Source organism: Triticum urartu, chromosome 5A (genome assembly GCF_056163025.1).
Source record: "Triticum urartu cultivar PI428250 chromosome 5A, HENAU_Tu73, whole genome shotgun sequence".
In the NCBI taxonomy this organism is placed as follows: domain Eukaryota; kingdom Viridiplantae; phylum Streptophyta; class Magnoliopsida; order Poales; family Poaceae; genus Triticum; species Triticum urartu.
Genome location: NC_141877.1, coordinates 25,306,853 through 25,312,582, shown reverse-complemented (window position 1 = coordinate 25,312,582; position 5,730 = coordinate 25,306,853). Strand labels below are relative to the sequence as shown.

At 44.2% G+C, this 5,730-nt stretch overlaps 1 pseudogene; it reads right to left on the bottom strand.

The window, feature by feature from the left end:
* Positions 1–557: 557 nt before the first annotated feature.
* LOC125529955 (receptor-like protein EIX1) lies at positions 558–4,658 on the bottom strand (annotated as a pseudogene).
* Between the last annotated feature and the right edge of the window lie 1,072 nt (positions 4,659–5,730).

Sequence of the window (5,730 nt, the reverse complement as noted above, 5' to 3'; positions counted from 1 at the left end):
GCGGGATATCTTCAACCGGTTTGGATGGCTGTCATGTAATAGGATAGGCGATTAGTTTACCTATCTGTTATTTTGCCAGCCGGTTGTGGCTTGTCAGGTTTTCTGTTTTGGCGTTGACGCTCTGTGTGAGCTAGCCGATCCTTTTTGTTCGCAGACCTAAAGACCTTGTTGAACCTTTTTACTTGCTAATAAATGTGGCCGTATGCATCGTTCTGATGCAGAGGCCGGGGTGTCCCCCTTTTCGAAAAAAAAACCATGATTACAATACAGGAGAGTGTTAAAATCTTACACGTATTGGGATAATTAAACAATATAAGAAAGTCTTGCATGTACCAGTAAATTCACAGACATGTCAGAAGAAGTAAGCATCTTCATCTTTATTCAGAGGTACAATTATAAACAGGGCACACGATATAACTTATGCTGCTTAAGACCTTCCTTGCCCTGGTTAATTATCAATACAGAGCTCTCATTCATTGGGTTGCAGCACGGACACTGGTTCTTCTTCAGAAGAAAATGTTTATTCCACAGCTGTGTCTTTGCGAAGCTTGCCCACTTCACAACCACAAATACATAGACTTGATCGTACACCTGGTCTAACAGCCGGAAACAGGCAATTCTCCATCTCTTCTTAAACAACAGTGCACAAAACACCATCCAGAGCCCCACCACGAGTCCCAGCACAAGACCAAAATGGAAGGTCAGTGGATCAAATTCTAGCTTGCTGCTTCTGAGGTCGCCATGGATGAACGGATAATTTCCTGGACAATTGTTGTGGACAGGAGGCCCACAAAGTCCACTGTTGCCGATGTACATGAGCGATGGGTTGTCCGAATCGAGGGTGTCAAGTTGGCGGCCAGATGGTATCCTTCCAGACAATTTGTTGTAGGATAGGTTCAAGGCGGCCAAAGATGTCAGATTTGACAAGCTTGGCGGGATTTCACCAGAGAACTCGTTCTCAGAGAGGTCAAGAGACACCAGTGACTGCATGGCGCCAATCATGTTTGGAATTTGTTTGATGACAAATTCAAATTCATTAGTGCAACAAGGGAAGCGATGTCTGTAGGGATTTCACCAGTCAAGGAGTTAACTGATAAATCAATGCTCACAAAATATGCAAGTGTTCTACCATATACAAGTTGCTGTCCTTTTGTTACTACCGACAATATTTCTCCCAGGTGACCTGCCCCCATCTCAGGTAATTCCTTGTAACTACCATGAATATCCGAAGTTCCAATATATATATCATTCATATTCATGAATTTGCTTTTTACTTCCGTCATAAGTGTTAGGTTCGATAGATGCCAAGGTATTGCACCAGTGAAATTGTTGCATGATAGATCCAAGTATTGAAGGGACCTAAGGCTTATTATGTCGGCTGGAATATTACCAGAAAATGCATTGTGGCCCAATAGTACAAAACTTAATTCCTCAAGATCTCCTATCCATGTAGGCAATCTTCCAGACAACTTGTTCCATGCAAGATCCAAGAACTTCATATCTGTGTTCTTCTGCAAAAATGCTGGGAATTTTCCTGATAAACTGTTGTTACTGAGCAGAAGAAATTGTAATTTTTGGATGCCAAAACATTGAGGAATTTCACCCTCTAAAAGGTTGTTCGACAAATCCAAATATAATAGCTGTTGCAATTTGCAAATGGATTCTGGAATGTACCCTCTAATTCGATTTGAATAGATAAGCAACATTTGAAGTCAGGAGGCTTCAAAATTTGATGGTATTCCTCCTGAAAAGTTATTGTTGGATATGTCTAACATAGTGATATTTGTGAGCAATGAAGGTATTGACCCGGTGAGCCGGTTTGAACTTAGGTAGAGTTCTTCCAAAGCCATGCCCTCCATATGCGCTGGCAAGCTTCCACTTATTTGGTTGTTAGAGATATTGAGATATGTTGACTGTGAAAATGTATACCAAAACCAATTAGGAAACTTGTCCTCTAAAGCTGTGCTCGAAATGTCAAGTGAATCGATTTCCCGCAGCTGCTGAAGCCAAGTTGGAAAGAGAGGACCCATTTGACAAGATGAAAAAACTGCAGACTGTAGCCTAAAAGGAGAGCGCCAATTTGAATCAACTACAATCTTCAAATTATTGGACGACAAGTCTATCGTCTTCAAACATTGTAGATTTGCAAAGTGCTCTTCCGTGATCACACCATTAAGGTTGTTTTTGCTTAGGTCCAGATCAACCAGATTCTTCAGAGAACCTAATTCAGTGGGTACACTTCCATTGAAGTGATTACTGGAGAGGTCTAGGAAGGTCAAACAAGTTGAATTCATAACTTCTGGTGGTATTGATCCAGTAAGTTTGTTGTCTTCAAGAAAGAGGAACGCCAAATGCTTCAATTTTCCAAGCTCGACTGGTATACTTCCAGTCAAGTTGTTGTGGCTCATGTCCAAATAAGTCAGAGCAGTAAGGCCACCAATTTCAATTGGTATCCTATTGAGTCGATTCTGTCTGAGATCAAGATTGGTTAAATGCACCAACTTCATAAGCCCTGGCGGTATAAGCTCAACAAAGTTGTTGCTGGACAGGTCAAGCACACTCAAGCTGCTGAATTCCCCTATAAAATTTGGTAGGGTCCCAATGAATCTGTTTCCATGGAAATGCAGCTCCATCAATATTTCCCATGTGCATTGCGGCAACCCCTTCATCAACACCCCTATATCTCCAATCATAAAATTTCCAGAGAGGTCGAGGATTTCCAAACAGCAAAGATTTTTAAGAAGACTTTTAAGGTTTCCAGTCTCATCCAGAGTGTTTTCTGACAAATCAAGTACCTTCAGTGCGGTCATGTTTCCTAGTGCGTCTGGAAATTTTCCAAATAACCGAGTCCCACCAAGACCAAGGTATTTGAGGCTTGTCAGGTTCCAAAACCAACTTGATGCAACTGAGTGGCCTAAATTATTCCCGGACAGATCAAGCTTCTCAAGTTTGGTGAGGTTAAGGACGGGAAGCGATTGGCTTGCAGTATCGAGTGCACATTCAACAAGATTGATAACCCTTAGAGATGGAATCATATTCAAGGTACGAGGCCAGTCGGCAATCCTTGAGAGGTTTATTCCCGTCATGCTAAGGTACTGCATCAACGGTAGCTTCGTTAACCAAGTGATGTCCGTTGAATATGTCCTGTAATAATAACTCATGCCAAGATCAAGATACTGCAAACTAGAGAGGTTACCAAGCTGACAAGGAACTCTGCCGGTAAATGGCATGCCAGAGAGGTTAAGATATCTCAAGTTCTCCATGGAGCCCAAGAACTGAGGAATAGCGCTATTTGGCCCCAAACAGTTCATGCTAAGGTCCAGGTGCTCTAGATGCTTCAAGGAAATTAGAGAGGGACTTATCTCGCCGACCAATGAATTAGCATCATCGCACACATCATAGGGGTCAAGGTCCGGACTTGTATTGCGAAGGTGAAGCTTGATGACATGGCCTGTTTGGTTGCTGCAGCGAACTCCACTCCACCGGCAGCAATCCTGTCCATGCCACGAGGCAAGGATATCAGCGTTGTCGCTTGTGATGCCCTTGTGGAAGGAGAGCAAGGCGGCCCTCTCAGCTGGGATGCAGCCGCTGCCATGGTCATGCTGTGGTTGTGGTGCTAGTGCATGCACCAATTGTGAAAATGGAGCGATGCTTATGACAACGAGGGTGAACAAGAGATTGGTTGAGCGAAGCATGCTGGAAGAACAAGAAATCAGTAGCTGGGGAAGCATCATATGCAGCAGAGTATGCCACAGGCTCAATGTACCAGAGGCATACTACCAGAGATGTTTGGCCATAATAAAGTCTACGGCCCAAGTCCCACTGTCCCGGTCAATCAATCAAGTCTCGTTCATACAGTACAATTTTATGGCTAGACTGTGCTGGGTGTTATTGGCCACCGGACTAGTTGCGCGCCTGCAATCAATCACACGGTAGTTGCGTGCCTGCAATCAATCACACTGTAATGTCGGTGTCACTCAATTATGTTGCTTAATCATGGTAAACTCTAGACTGGAGCAGGCTTAAAGATTCCACCCCCACCACATTGGTTTTCTACAATGTCGCTCGTTTAAGCTGTAGAGTTTTCAACTTCAAACAGCATATGCCAGCAAAAATAAGAGATGAAAAGAGCATAAGCAGCACAAAATAACATAGTACCTTGGAGAACCCTCCGGCAGATGGTGGATCATGACCCTCCAAGATCGATTTTTAAATGGTTCGAGCAGATGGTCCACACGATCCCTCTGTTGATATGGTCAATCCTAACCTCCACATGTTAATTTTTGGGCAGAGGGGAAGCCGGAGGTGATTGGCCCCGTCGGGTTCACTCAATAACTATTTACAGTACACGATAATTTCACTGTAAAATATAGTTGTGACATTTCTGCTTGTACACGGAAGAGCACTTAGTCGTGCTTTGTGTCCACCATATTATGATAACTATTCTTCTCTTCAAGGCTTCTACTATCATAAAGACTGTTCTCCAACAGTTGTTGATTATCATAACCTAAAGATCTAGGTGAACATCACACTTGGTCAAATTCAGGAAAAAATAAAAATAGATTGGAAAGGAATATTAATGAGTATCGACCAGAAAAGTATTGCACCATTAATGGCAAAAACTGTGAATATACAATATAGAAAGCGAAAGATATCAGTATTGGCAGGATGAGCCAGTTCTTACCATTAATGGCAAGAAACGATTGACACCAATGGATTATGGTTTAGTTACTTGGTCTCAGAAGGAAAAAGTTAAGGAAAGAAAGGGCGATCCATCTTCTGGAACAAAAGTATGATAAGAGCATTTTCTAATCTAATTATGAAAATAAGCGATTGTTTGTTTGGATTCTTACTACCTAGACCTTGCAAGGTGCTGCTGAATTAAAACTGAAGCAATATTATTCCTATAAATACTTGAGTCCTTGATGCAGTATCAGTAAAGTTGTTGGAAAGGAGACTCGTTCAAGTCAATCAAGTCTGCTTCATACTACAGTTTTATGGGTAGACTGTCAAAATCACTCAGTTATGCCGTTGGTTGCTATTCCACCTAATTGTTTTCTTACAATGTCGCTGAAACTATCCACAGCTTTTAAACAACATATGAGAGCAAAAAGAGATTGAAAACGAGAATACCTTAAAGGCTTAAACCATCTCTGGCTGCAGCAGGTGACATCGCCAATCCTTCCACTGTCCTGAACAAATCTGCTCCATACGTACCCCCGACCTCGGCTCTGCCGTGTTCAGGTAAGACGAAAACCACATACGCTGTCAGAGTGGAGCCGGAGGTCATTGGCCGTCGGGTGGGTGAGGGATAGAGGCGGCCGTCGGTAGGACGCGTGGATGTGGCCACCGCGCCGCCGCATGCGCCGTCGGTAGGAGAGGGGCGGCCAAGTGCCGCGTCGCCGCATCTGTGAAAGGGGGGAGCAGGCTGGGGCGGGGTGGCTGGTGGGATGGAGCAACAGAGCGGGGCGGCGCGTCTGGTGGAGGCGAGGTCGGCGAGGCGACGGGGACGCTGGACCAGCGGGAGGAGGCCGACGACGGGGGCGAAGGAGCAGCGGGGTCGGGACGGCCGACGACGAGTAATATTAAGAGCATCTCCAATAGAAAGTTTTACGTCAACACCTCCCAGTGTAAATTTGCATCTCCATCTATAAAAGATGTAAAAACGCGACCAACCGCCAACTGCCCAAATGTCATTCCTTTCCCTTCTGCGCGACCAGCTACCACCCG